This window comes from Pogoniulus pusillus, chromosome 14, assembly GCF_015220805.1.
Source record: "Pogoniulus pusillus isolate bPogPus1 chromosome 14, bPogPus1.pri, whole genome shotgun sequence".
In the NCBI taxonomy this organism is placed as follows: Eukaryota; Metazoa; Chordata; class Aves; order Piciformes; family Lybiidae; genus Pogoniulus; species Pogoniulus pusillus.
In genome coordinates this window covers 31,322,501-31,337,500 of record NC_087277.1, presented here as the reverse complement: position 1 = coordinate 31,337,500, position 15,000 = coordinate 31,322,501, and the positions used below count along the sequence as shown (strand labels likewise).

The 15,000-nt window shown below is 43.6% G+C and overlaps 1 protein-coding gene across 3 annotated transcripts in view; it reads right to left on the bottom strand.

The window, feature by feature from the left end:
• ZFHX4 (zinc finger homeobox 4) overlaps window positions 1-15,000 on the bottom strand; it is a 191,555-nt gene that overhangs the window by 173,844 nt on the left and 2,711 nt on the right. The window contains exon 1 of one of the 3 annotated variants that reach the window (XM_064154760.1): window positions 14,845-15,000. This exon is cut by the window's right edge and continues 58 nt beyond it. The exons of the other annotated variants lie outside the window; for them this stretch is intronic. The gene's annotated coding sequence lies outside the window, so the exon portion shown is untranslated. The remainder of the gene's footprint in view (window positions 1-14,844) is intronic. 3 annotated transcript variants of the gene reach the window in all.

Sequence of the window (15,000 nt, the reverse complement as noted above, 5' to 3'; positions counted from 1 at the left end):
TTCTATACCATATTTCCCCTCTTCCACCTGACACTGAGGTTCTCCAGCGATTACTTCATTAGTGATGAAGAATGGCCTAATCAGCTAAAGTATTGCCAGAAAACTCTTGTTTGCCAATACAAGGAGGAGGCACCAACTTTTCCCCTTTCTTTGGGGAGAAAGGTGCATCTGAATGATAGTGACCCAGTGAACGTTGGAGCATTAATCATCTCCCTTTGTCTCAGCTATGCAAAGCAGGATTAAGAGTTAAAATGATGACTGCTTAATCCCTTTGATTTTCTTTTACTAAATAAATACTAATCTACAAATCAATCAGCTCCTGTGCTATAACACACACACTATACACTATGAAAGGTTATGTAAATTACACTCCATTTTACAAGCAAGCCACTAATGAAAAAGCCCCCGTGCTCTCCCTTCTCACTCCCAAAATCCCTACTAAATTTGGAAGTTCAAATTAATAATCCTGCTCAACATAAAGCTTAGCTATCAGATCCATATTCTTTTTTCCCTTGCAAGAAATTTGCTGCATCAATCATTTTAGGAATTAATAAATCATATTTACTGTGTTTATTCATATGTCAATACTCCCAATCTGTAAAGCTTTCACCGTCTAATCTCTTTAACTCTGACTGAAGTTAGTTTACATTAGATGTTGTTTTAAACTCACGTGGAACTAAATTAAATAGAAGCAGCTAGAAAATTAATCCTAATTGTCTTGGTGAAAAATCCCCCTGCCTGGGTCTGTCACCTGTTCTCAAACACTATCAAAGAGATCCCTTTGCACTCACAGCTTTGGTGAAAACCATTACAGAAATGGAGGGGTTTGCTTCCTTTGACTTAATCTCCTCTAGCAACAGTGCCATGTTAGCGTAAGTAAGTGTACAGAAAAACTACTTTAATGGTGCAAACCAGAGTAGCATCACCTTTCAAAGTGTGAATCATCACAAACTTTTTGATGCCACCAAAGCCTGGCAGTGTCCCTCTGTCAGCACACGCAGAAGGTAAGATTGAATTGCAAAGCTAACAAATCATGACTAGGCAGGCAAAGTGACTCCACAGTATTCACCTACCTCCCTTTGCTGTCTCAAACCCAGCTGTGAAATAAATGGTAAAGTACTCTTTTCAGTTGCCTAATGTTCATTTGCCTGCGTGCTGAATATTCTGCAATCGCCTGTCTAGAAGTGAGCACAAGGCAGGTAGTCAAGCAAACATCGCAGGTCTTGGGGAGATGCTATGACTCCAGATGAGTTCAGAAAATGTCTTGATGGAACCAAATGACAAAAAAAAAAAAAAAAAAAAAAAAAAAAAAAAAAAAAAGAAGAAGAAAAGCCTGGTGCTTTTGAGCACATTTACAGGAGAGCAAGGCTCTTCCCATTATGCATCTGGGGGGGAAAAAAAAAGGCATGCTGTGGGTACTGCAAATCACGTTAAACATTTAAATATGCCTCTGGATTAAAAGCAGCCTGGTCAGTGAAAATGCAGGATGTTTTTTAAACAGTTTAGTTATTAATAAAGCTTTTGTTGTTTCTAGAATGTTATCATGGCAAATTTGTTTTCTATTGCCAAGATCAGCTGGGCATTTTGTTTTTATTATGCAGAGTCTTTTGTCTTTCTTCCTTTTTTTTTCCTGTGTCTGCTCCGCAAGTTAATTTGACTGCTGTGCATAAGTGAAGTGAGCAATTCAGTAATTAACTTTTGTGTTTTAAAATGTATGAACTTTAATTAGATTTCATTATAAACAAACAAATGTCAACTATAATTATAAGCTCCTTGGTTTAACCACATATTATCCCTTTTCAAACAAACTTGATGTCAGACAAATTAAAATCAAGCAGGCAGCAATTTTGAGTTGAATTTTACATGATCTGCCAGTAACCTGATTACTTTAACTTCAATATCATTACAGGAAAAGTATTTCAGGAAAAATAATTACAAGAATTCCAACAGGAGACAAGCTTAATTGTATTGATTCAAAAGATGCATGTATATAGGAACCACGCTGAAGAAAGAATGTTATCTGAAATCTACAGTTACTATTAAAATTATATTGTCTAGCATGAAAAAAGGCAATTTGGGATTGGTGTCTGGAAAAGCAGGGGTACAAACCAGACTGAAATCATTATCTTTATGCCTTTATACTTTAAGCAACGCAACACTGATGTGGAACAACTTCAAGGCAAGAGGGTTTGCAGGTTTATTTACTGACTGGTGTATCTATTAGTACCAGGAACAAGTGGAGCTGTCAGGACATAATGAAGGTAAATGATTAGTTAGCACAGAGACTGAGCTCTTCTTCAATGCAATAAGAGTTAATTAAAGTTTACCATCAAACATCAACCAAAGCAGGATGTTGATCAAGTTTCAGCATTAAGTGCAAACAGACAATGGTTGGCAGCAATTAGTGCAGCTATCAAATGACATGCAATGATAATTATACATTTAAAACAGCTAAAGGGCTGGTGGAAGGGAGGGAAGAATCTCATCAGCTCCTTTGACTGCATACAGTCAAAGTGCAGGAAACAGGTATCAGATATTTCACTTCCATACTGTAAATCAATAGAATTAAAGAAACAAAACAACAACAACAAAGAGGCTGTACAAGTGCATTATCTGAAAGAGGACAATTCACTGTATGTGTAACGGCAGGAACCTGCAGACTGCTAACAAAGATAAGTACTAGTTAGATTAAACGAATCACTCTGCCACTGCCACTCACTCTGACGCGCAGAAACAGAGAAGTGTTTGGGGTCTAAAGGTTGTAGCTTTATGCCACATTTCTATTCCAGGTCACCTGGCATCTTTACTTCATAGCATAAGAAGGCCCAGAAGGACCACAGGTCTGAAGCCCATGGCCACAGAAGGCAGCCTCACACGCTATTTGCAAGCCTGCTGCAAGGAGGCCAGGGCTTACCAGAGGCTATCTAGCACCTGAGCCATAGCCAAAGGCTCTGCCGCGCATCCCCTGTGCTGCACCCCGCCCCAGGTAGCATACCTGCTCCTTCTGCCTGCTGCCAAATTTACACTCAAGGTTTGGGGAAACAACAAAGGAAGGGAGAGCTCTCTGCCACAGACAGGCACTGCGTGAGACACGCCAGTGGCATGGTCATGCCGGTACCCCAGTGCATGGCGAGGGCCAATGCCCTCCTCCACCACGCCACTCCAGGGCCATGTGGAATGGTGACAGCCAATCCTCGACATTTCCTTCTCAGCCTTCCATTAAATCCAAAGGAAAGGTGATCGACTCGCAGCAACACCAAAAAAAGGAAGAAGCACTCTCAGCCCCAGTGCTGGCAGCCTGCTGCACCCCCGCAAAGGTAGGACACCCCAATTCCGCACGGCCAAACACATGGGAAGCAGAGCAAATCAGGTGAATATCCCCTCCATGGGCAAACAGCCATTATTAACCGGTGCAGACAGACAGACAATTATCCACACACGTCTAGCATTCAGATGAGTCCTCAGGAACCGCTCCACGCACTGGTCTCACCCCTCCTGGGCTGGCACAGCACAGGCAATGGCATTACCTGCTTAGACACCTACACAGCTCCACAGCAGCAGAGTAGGACTGGCAAGTAGGTCCTCACCTCAAAGAAATCAATTTTCTTCGGCATTTTAATGAACAACGTAGTGGCAAAAGCACCCTGCTCTTCCTAGGTATGTAACAGAATGCAACATGAGGAGTACCAAAGGACAAGTAGCAGGTTTCCAAGAAAGCCAAGCGGTGACAAATGAAAACCCAACACTGAGAGAGAGAGGCAAAGCAGTTAGACAGGACACCACTGAGATCATGAGTCTACCAAGGTTGGAAAACAGAATAGCAACCGGCTGCCAGAAGCATCCAGAGTTCTCACGATGAACAGGGGCAGAAAAACACCAAAACATGAGGGCTGCTAAACCTTGGCTTTTCAGAGGCAAGCACATACCATAGGTTATCCCACACCTGCCTGCTGTGATATTCTTCAGAATCACCTTGTGCAGACCCAGAAGAGAAGAGGCCAAGCCACACCAGAGTCCCAGTCTAGCAAACGATTCTACAGTTCTACAACCCTACAGCACGAATTACACCTCCTCAGTAAAGAGGAGAAAACTGCCCTTACCTTTTCATTGGACTAACCCATGCAAAAAGACCATCAACATCTGTCTGTATCTACATATGCTGCATCACTTCCCACTGTGTGCAACTCGGAACTTTTTTAAGAGTCCCAGTCTTCTGGGACTGCTGGCTACCAGTTGTGCTTTTTTTGTTGGAACGTCCGCACCTTCACATTGCTAACATTGTTTCAACAAAACGCCTTGCTGTTTTGCATAGCTCCTGGGCTGCAGCCTAAAGCAGTTCTGCAGATTTCTCCCCCCCCCCCTCCCCCCCAACAAACCTCATTTTCCCAACTAATTCTGTTATGCTAGAGATTTGTGCACAGAGTTGGCTAATCCCAGTATTTCCCTAGAGCTGCATCTAAGCTATGGCCCACTCCCAGCACAAAAGTGTCTCCAAAAGCCCTTTCGCCCCCTTCAGCACTGATACACTCATTGGTCCTGACATTTTCACTTCAGCCATGACAAATGAGCTGATGGCTGTGATCAGATTGCACACGAGGACTGCTTTATCAAAGACGTATCATTAACTCTCATCGCTGTCTTCCATTATGACTCTTTTGGTCAAATCTGTTGTGAAAATGCAAGCCGGTTTAAAAACCTAACCTAAACACAGCAACAAACAGGCTCCATCTAAAAACAGCAGAGAAGGGAAGCAGACTCAGGCGGGATCAGAAAGGGACTGGCGTTAACTAAATGTTTCTCTGGGGATTTAAGTAACTGTACTCAACCTCTGCCCCAGTGCAAACATGGCAGTTGACCGGCTTGGAAAGGTCCCTTCCCCCATCCTGCACTGGGAGCACTGCTTTGCCTTTTTTAGAGAAACAAAAATAAAGCAGCAAGCAGCAAACAAATCTGTCTGAAAACCAAGGCAGCTTTTTCCCTCTCCTTTCTTTTTTTCCCTCATCTTTCTTTCTTTGTTTTTCCACTTTTTTGGCTTCTGAGAGACTTCATATTTCTCTGGGCTGGCTTTTATCAGCATCCATTTCTCACGTGAATCCCTTAAAGAATATAAAATTTTCTCTTGACTCCCAGCCACAGAATCTCACTGTTTTCTGACTCAGGCTAAAACCACCGACACGAAGCACTGTCTGAAGCGGAAATCTCTCAGTTCACGACGAATACCACAACCTCTCTGTCAAGTTAGAACCTAAGTTCCAGTTACACCGTTCTTGTTACATCTAGAGGGCTTACAAAGTATATATTTGTTGTAACCTCTTCTAGCAATTCATCTGAGAATACACATCTAGCAGAGTCAACTGTAACACAACAGACCTTGGGAATGGAGGTCATGCTTTGAGATAAAGTGCTATTCACTTCTGGACCATGCAAGAAGCTCTTTATTCCTGTTCTTATTGGCATCAGCTCCCCCTTACCAGAGCAAGAACAAAGCCAAGTGCTCGTGTGAGGTTTATGAATAAATCAGAGGTGAGCCACTTTAAGTGCTGCCCATGATTTCCTTGTTGACAGTGAGCACTTAAACAGGCTTCTATGACCAGCAACTCCTGGCAAACCTTAATGGCTCCTAATCTGTACCCTGCTTCATTTCAGGAAAGAAATGACCCACCCCAATTTCTTCTCAAGTCTTCACCTTTTGGCCATCTCCCGGCCCACCTTTTTGGAGGCATTCCCGTCCGCAGGCTGTCCCGTCTCTGTGCCAAGCTTCCCCGTAGCACAGGGCATAAAACTCACCCTTTTCTTCCTCAAAACAAACGACAGCTCATAAAATACCATTACGCCGTGCGGCCTAAGTAATTCCCTGACAAACCATTAGACAATTCAGCATTTGCTTCAATTGCACAGATTGTTTTCCAACAAACCTAAAAGATTCCTGACGCCTTTGCCTCTAATCATTAAAACCAGGTACAACAAACCAGACCAAAACCATCATTATGCTGAGAGCAGATGCGACCCTTCCTGCGCAGCGACAGCCGAAACCAGGAGTGTTTATAAGTCACTGCCTTTGTGTTGAAAAAAAAAATCAAACAGCTTCAACATCTATTTTTAAATAGCAGCAGCACTGAAAAACAAACTGATAGCAACTCCTAAGAGCTCGGTGCTGGGCCAAAGACACATTCGCATCCAACTGTGGCGAGCCACCAGTTGTTCCAGTCCGCACGCCTTTGATGCACAAGCCCCTGGGAGAGACCTGTGCTGTGCAACGTGAAAGCAGCAGCAGCCTGCCTGGAGAATACATTTCAGCAGGGAATGAATTCCTTCATTTTTAAGGTCTCTCTCCTCCCCCTTGCCCCCCTCCCCCCCCCCTTTTTTTTTCCTCTGGACATGTCAAAATCTCCAGATGGCCGAACTGACTCTCTAGTAGCTCAATTATTCTCAGGCTCCCGGGTTCTGCTACAGCTGAAAATTAACATTTTTTGACTCCATTGTCTCTCGTTGCCTTTCCACCCACTCAGGGAAAAAAGAGAAAGTAGTGACCGCACCGCTCTGCCCTGAGATCTCAGCAAGAGCTTCCCAGCACAGGGCCAAGCCGGGTCGGGGCAGGGGCCAGGCCCGGGCCGGGGAGCGGGGCTGGGCTCGGGGCCAGGCGGTGCGGCGGTGGCTGCTCGGCGGCGCTGACCTGCCGCTGCCTGAATGGCGGCGGCTGCCTCAGTGGCTGACGCTCCTCTGTGCGAGGACCTGATCCAAGCCCGGAGAAATCGATGAGGCGGCGCTGGACTTTGGAAGAGGCCCTGGTCAAAACTGGAAACAGCAGCAGCAGCGCTGGGAAAACGATCCGAGAGGCGAGAAGAGAAGCCCGCGGGTCAGACCAGCTGGGACTTACAAACTCCGGTGATGCTTTTCCAGTGGAGCTGGAACGCCCGTCCCGGTGCGTGCTGGCGGACAGACCAGGGAGAAATCACGTTTTGCCGCCCTCCAGCCATGGGTTGCACCTGCTGGAAAAGGTCCCAGAGCAGGCTGCTGAGCTGCAGCAGAGTCGTCCCTCATGCACCGCGGTGACAACAGCAGAGGAAGGGACTTCCGGGGGGGGTTTGGGAGAGAGGTTCATAAAACTCAAAGGAACCGAAGGATCGAGGGGTGGCACTTGCCATACAGCAAAATAATTTACTTCAGAAGTGTTGCATTTCCTTTAATTTAAACCCTTGGTGCTGTAAACAAAATCAATAACCATACACATACATATATATGACCAGAATGAAACCCACAGGAGTAAGTTGCTTGTTTAAGGAGCTACTTTTCACTCAGAACCTTATTTCCTGGAGCAGGGAAGGCACAAGAAGAGCTAGGTATTAGAGAGGGAGAAACTCTCATTTGAAAGTGGACAGCCCTGCTCTCTCACACAGGGAAACCGCCTGCATTTGAAACCCTCATGTAACACTTGGCAAATCCAAGGATCTTCCCCAACTCCATTTTCTTCTTGTAAACCTTCTGGCTCTCTGCATGCTAAAAATTAGAGGTCCCTATCCCAACCAGCCAGGGGAGCAGAGGAAGTTATGTTTTTGTTATTCTTCAGAAAGGGATTATGTTGATCTGTTACATTACCATCTTCTGGAACAAGTGTGGAAATAACTGGGATTACTCCAGGTTTCCATCAGAGCCACAAACACTGGAGCACCACCAGTGACAGGTGCCCTGTCAGCTCAGATTAGGTGAATTTATAAGGCAGCTTCGGTGTCAAAACAGGGAGGAGCAAGCCTCCAGCAGCTGCTGCTGCCAGGCCTTCAGCTCTGCTGTTACCTGGGAAAAATAACAGACCTGACTCTCCAACATCAGCCCCTCTGGAAAACCTTCCTCAGGGACCCTCTTGGTGCCTCCTGCACATCACCCCTAAAAATGAAATGGTAGCACAAAAGGAGATGAAAACTTGTACATCTGATTTTAGAGGACCATTATCATCCTACTAAAGGACTGGTTATATTTCTGCTGGTACCAAACCTGTACCTCTGCCCAGTTTTACACCCATCTCACTCCTCCAGTTTCAGAGGAGTCCTCGTTTGGTTTGGAGTGAATGGGAAGAATCTGCTTCTTCTGCGTTTACATCAACACAGGCATTTTGTAAGGATTTCTTTGTTTCAGAAGCAGAACCTTTGGCTATTTAAACACAGTTTTAGAGGTACCCCTAGGGTGCGCATCACTTGTTCTATGGCAACCTATATGGCAAATGTTTGTTTTCAGAGTCACCCTGGTCTATCCTGTACATGCAGCCTTTAGTTTGTGAACTCTTGACCTTTTTGGGAGCTGGTAGAGTTTATCAGATCCCCAGGAGTACTACAAAGTCTGCCAGCTTTGTCTGTAAAGGGATCCCTGCTCCTGAGCATCTTTAAAACTGTTCTCAAACGTACCAAAAGCAAATAAAGACAAACTGTCTTCAAATCTCCCTTCAACTGTTTCCCCCTTCCTTCTCTTAACCAAAAGCTGATTCTAAGTAGGGTGAACATATAACAGAGCATCTTGATAAGATGAGCTTTTATTTTGATCACATAACTTAGTTAAGTCATTCCTCAGAATATTTGTTTAAGGCAGAAAAAGTCATTCTTCAATACAATTGCCACGTTTCAGCCAGGTCCCAACTTCTCTGGCTTAGTTTGGAACTCAGCTGCAGTAATAATGAAAATACTGGCACTAAAATGCCGTGGAGTGGCTATTAAAAAGGAACAGAGTCATATATACGAAAGATTAAACCTGCTGCCCTTCAAGTTCTTTCTCTACAGGTCTGCTGAACCCTGCTATCAATAAATGTGCTTCTCACCCCTTTCAAAGACAGCAACAGATCTCAATGATAACCCATCAGAACCTCCTAGGCGTGTTTTACCTACTACAACCACCAACTACAAGCGAGCAACACATGTCTTTTTGTTTCTCCAGTCTGTTCACATGAGTACATTCTGGTTTACACCTTATTCAGTAAGATCCTGAATCCCAGCATCTCCATGTGCTGCCCATTCAGTAAGAATGCAGACATCGCATAAGTTATTATTAACCCATGTGTTATCCAGTCCTACGGTGGCTGGAACATTGCCAGAGACAACACATGGTGCTTGGTTAACAATATTTTAAAATATAAATGAATTTATTTTTTAAATTAGCACATTTTTTCTTATGGCAATAGACTAATAAGCTGTTCCCAGAATGAAAGAATATCCCCCAGTCACCTTCCTTTAAGAGGAGCTTGAAGGAATTTCATAAAGTTTGCAGTAAAACATTCTCAAACCCCACAGAAGGTCTTTAACTTTGCCTAAAAAGAGAGCATTTTGGTGACTTTTTTCTTAGGCAGCTTTTGCTGCATTTGGAGTTTTACTCTTCTTAGTCACAAATCATCCTAATTTCTTAGAGGCGTCTCTAACTGTTTAAATACGATCAGCTCCAGCTCAGTACTCAACTAACAAGCCTTTACAGACAAACATCCTGCAAACTAAAAATCCCCCCAAATAAGTTAATATTTAGCCTAACTACCCAACACGTTTCCACAGCAGCTCTAAATCAGTAATTATGTTGACCTGGGGGGGGGGGGGAGGAGGGGAGAAGGGAGGGAAGAGAAAAAAAAATAAAGAAAAAAAAAGAGTCTATTTAATATGCATCCAGACAAATAATTATTCACACTGCATTTGATTTACATACGTACAAAAGAACCACTTCCCACTTTCAAAAGTGGCTCAACACTCATGGTATTTTAACTGCCTTAATTACTGTTGAGAGAACATAATTAGAAGAACTGATCACATTGTCAACAGCTAACCAGTTGCAGCCCTGTCTGTGGGCCTGATCCTGCTCCACTTGAAGGCAGTGGGGGCTAGGGTTCCATCTTGCCACCTGGATCCAGCGGGATCCAAATGCTTTCAGCAGCCCAAGCATGCTGCTGGGGTCAGGCGGAGAACTCCGTTCCTGAGCTGCGTGTTCTGGCTTTCTGTCTGGGGATGCTTTCCCCATTTTCAGAGCCACAACCCCCACTCGGTTTGTCCCCAGCCAGGCTCCTACACCACCGAAAAGCCTCCGCACTGAGTCAGACCTGGTAACTTTTTCCAGCAGAGCACTAGTTTAATAATTAAAGCAGATATTGACTAAAGCCCGCTTCCCCGAATACCAAACTTTATTAGATTATTATGCCTTGATGCGTAATTTCCATTGGCAACTTCTAAAATAGCTCCTTCCCTCCCTGCCAGCCCCGCTCCTCCCTCTCGCTCTCCTTCCCCACCCCCTGCCCCCCCACCCCCCAGCGAAGTGCTGGGAATCCTCGATACCCAATAGTCAATATTTGGTTTCCTTGTCACGCCGCCGGAGCTGCCCTCCTCGCAAAGCTGCCTGTGCTCATCCCCTGGCCGCGCTGCTCTCAGATATTACCTCACATGACGATGGCAGCTCGCTAAGACGCCCGAGTTCCCAAAATCGGCGCTTCTGCTTGTTTTCTCAAGTCTTGGACAAACATAACTTTAGGGAGAGCTGAACAGAGGCAGAAAGAAAGAGGAGCCTGCATTTTCATCTTCCTTTCATCTCAGTCATTCAGTCAACCATTCAGTGCCCTATTCAACAGAGCTTTTCATTATGCAAAAAAATGCTAATCCTTTTCCGATGCTTTCACACTTGTATAAACCCCCATTCCTGCGACTGAAAAGCAATTATATCAGTTTACCTTTCTGTCAAAAACAGGATTAATATTCCAATACCAGAATCTCCTTTATTTTCCTATCTCTTGCTTTAGGAAACCAGAGATTATTAGTGGAGGTATTCCTTAGAGCAAGAATACATTATTTTAAATATGATTATTTTAAGCCAAGGCTTGGGGGGGGGGGGGGGGGGGGGGAGGGGGAGGGAAGGGAAAAGAGAGAGAGAGAGAGGAGAAGAGAAAAAAAAAAGAAAAAAAAACAAACAAAAAGAATAGAAAAGAAGGGAAGGAAAAAAAAAACCTTCAGTTGCTGCGGAAACTCTTTTCAGTGACAGAAGTGACCTTCCCTTTGCAGAGGCCTGAATAGAATGAGCCCCACTCTGGTCTATTAATCAGAAACAAATTATGAAAGAATGTGGCTGGACTGGTTGACACTATCCTGTCTTGGGAGACTCAGTAACAGCCTAGTAACAATGTCCTCTTCATGGGTAATGAACAGCCATGACAAATGGGGCAGAGAAACTATTTATTTGCATATGCAAATTCTCACACAAGGGAAACATGTACAAACAAGTGTCATTGTAAGGTGGATTAGGCAAACAACGCTTTCTTTTTTAGGACATTCTGCGGCCCAGAACATTAGTCAGCACAATTAAACCAGTCTCCATGGAGACTAATGAAATTTCACCATGGTATGAGTTAAATTAGATAGCTAGTTATGTGTTTTCACAATCCAACTTGAAATCCATTATTGTTTCAGAACAATACGGCAATTGTGCCTGGCTGATCTTTGCCAGCTCAACAAGCTCCTAAGTTGACAATTTGCATATGTTAATATAATTAAGCACTAATTACATGAAACTTGTACATATTCACATGCACTTTCCCTGGGCGCTTCTCAGTTTGAACCTTGGCCAAGTCTTTAACCCTTTGGCTGAATCTGAAGCAGCAAAGCTCTGCCTTCTGGGTACAGCCCCAAGGCAGATGCAGAAAAGCTCTTCATTTATAAACACAAAGCTTAACCTGGCCTCTCAGATTCCTACCAACGAGGCTAGAAAACATTTTTCTCTGCGTTGGGGTAGGAGAAAGGGCGAGGTGATAGGGATGGCAGGGAGAAGGGGGGCGGAATTTGGATTGGAAGTTCTCCAGCGACCCAGATCTGATACCCTTTTTGCAGAGGAAAACTCCGCACACCTAACAGGTTACCAGCACAGGTCTGACCATTGTCAGAGGTTTCCCAAGATCCGAGCTGTCACAAGCTAGGCTGGGTTTAATGCCAGTGCTCTCTGAGAGCCATAAAAATAGGAGAGAGAATAAGGGGGGGGGGGGGGGGGGGGGGGGGGAGGAGAAAAAAAAAAAAAGAGCAAGCAGTAACTAATGAGCTTTGCATAAATATATGCAGAGGCAATTAAGCAGTGTTAATTACTATGACAGCAGTTAATTGAATATAATTAGATATTTTAAGCTACTGACTAAGACATAGTTAAGATTAATTTTATTGAGATTAATTGTAAATAAGAATAGATTAACTCTGTGTTTTGACAGGCATAAAAAGTAGTTCTGCAAATTAACTGAGAGGGCAGAAACCAGCACCAAAAAAAAAATTCATATATTATTTTAATGTCACACCTCAGAATCATCTGCTCAATAAACATGACTTTTCAAACCCAAACAGACAGGAATCTTGAAGAAAAACAAACAGCTTGCGGAGATTAAAGAGCCTTTTGTCCTTTTTCATGTGCATTTCTTTTAGCAGACTAAATTAAGCGAGTCTGGTGTACGTTTTTAGGAAGGAACATTTCACACTGAATGGAAAAAATGTTCTATCACATATGAAATTCATGCAGCTGTGCGGAACTTGGTCCAGATGGTCTAAGACTATAAAACAACAATAAATGATAGAGTAGGGCCTTCCCAAGATTGTGAGATAAAGTCACAACCTCCCATTTTGACCTAAATTCTCTGTCACGTATTGTTTCCTTCCACATCAGATAGCTCCTTTGTATTATTATTATTTTTATCATTATTAATTTATTTAATTTTTAACTGATCCTGAATATTCATCAGGAACTCTCAATAAACATTTGCTGATAAGCATCCGAGCAGGGATCACAAAATATTTACCAAAGGCCCCTTTAGCTTCATTAAAACAAGGCTGAATGCAAGCAGTGCCCTGTCTCTCCCTACGCCACCAAACTGTTGGCTTACAGAGGTCAAAAATGCCTGCTTTTAAATATGCTCCAAAGTTAAAAAATAAAAATTCAAAACCCCCTCAAAAAAAAAAACCAACAAAAAACCCAAACCAACAAAACAAGCCCCAAAAGACATTCTACCAGCAGATTAATTCATGCATGCTGCTTAGGAAAATTAACAACAAGGCTGAAGAATGCTGAACAAATCACTAATAAGAAAGGAGCTGCCATCGATTGGGAAATAAATCAATAGGTGATTAACATAATATTTTTCAAGCAGCAGAATGTATGTATATTACAGAAGCACATATATTATATTTTCAATACCTTTTTAAGCCCTTAATCGAACCAGAGTTTGATAAGAGCGAGCCTGCCCCTATCTCCACTACCAACTTCCTTGGAATGCCTTTAGTCTTTCAGAAGGAAAATCCAAAAGCGGTCTGTGAAACAAGGCTCCGACAAGCCATTCTGCAGTGAAAGATTTTAAATCATCCAGCCTCTTCTAATAGACTTGAGACTTATTGAGGTAGAAACCATAAAAAATGAAGAAGGGAAATTTAATCCCTGAAATATTGATTTGCACATTAATATCATATAGGCAGAGGGCAATTTGGCTTCATGGAAATGACACATTGTCGACCCTTGGTGAAGTCAGAGCCAATCTAACTGCTGAACATGTCTGAATCTCAAGAGTTATTAAGGGCTTCCCTTCTTGCCTTTATGACTTTTCTTCAGCCTACCAATGCAATCTTAAATGTATTATCTTTAAGAAATAATTGTAAAACCTCAGGGGTTTTCCAGTTAATGGAAGGGAGGCTAAACCACATCAGATTCTGAAATGCAACATTAAACCCTTGCAATCAACAAAACCACCTCAATTCTCATCCATCCAGCACAGGATCTAATATTGTTATTAGAGATAATCAAATTTCATTGTGTAAATTTAGGCTCATGGTCAGAATGGAAGCAGTAAATTCTGCAATATTAAATAGTGTTGGGTTTTTGTTGGCTTCCCCCCCCCCCCCCTTCTTTTCAGCCTCCTTTATACATTTTCTCTGGTCTTCACAAATAAACCTAAAGCAGCCAAAACCAGAGGCGCACGCCTGCCTGCCCATCCTGAGAGATGCCCACGATGCCATTTGTCACCTCCACAGCTTTCCCTTTGGTTTTAACTGGATCTAGTGGGTAAGTTTCATTTCAGAGAAGAATAAAGCAGGATCACTGCAGAAACCCAACAGCAGGTACCATTGCTGTGGCTTACACAGACGCCCTACCTGACCTTTCTTTGTTCCTTGGGTAGGTTTCACTTTTGCAGATTTACACTTTACACATGCACACACCCCCACACACCCCACTCTGTATTTCACTGACTCTCTCTGGCCATTATCACAAAAATGAAAACGACTGAACACATGTTTATGTTGACCAAGTCCAAAAAGCCCACGACTGAAGGATAAAGCGATGCTACAATGCCCTGTGTGAATCTCCTGCTCCTATGCCATAAATATTCAATCACAGATAGCACGAATAACTGAATAATCCTGGTGAGCCCCAGCTCTGGAGCCAGGTGCCAGAGGTTAAAACAGCTGGCTAGCCAGCTTTTCTGCTGTGTGCCTTCCTCCCGGCTGCAACCGCAAACCCCTGCAAACCAGCAGATATTCCCTCAAGGTTGACTGTCTGATTTCAACCAGTTTAGCAGGATCTCCCCCCACCCTCCCCAAGTCGAGAAAAGAGAGAAATCCCTTAAATACAGTCAGTTGAATAGGAAGTGGAGCAATGATGATCAAGGCTCTTCCCCTACGCACACCCCAACCCTTCAACCCCCCGTTTATTTCCACAGTCTTCTTTGTGCACCTTCCCAGCCAAACGTTGATATTCCTTATTTCAAAGGCAAGCACTGCAGATCGCTCTGTCAGGTATTGGTTGGTTGGGGTTGTTTTTTTTCGCCAGTAAATATAAAGTAAAACAAGTGTTGATGGCACTGAGAGTGTTACATACCCAGGCTGTGTTTTTGCATTGCTCTCAATGGAAGCGATCGATGCCCATGTCACAGTCGCGTCCCAATCGCAGCCAAGTCTCTGCCTCAACCTAACCAACAACAAGCAGGGCTGCAAAGGCTCCTCGCTAACCTCTTCCATCCATCCACCACCAAAC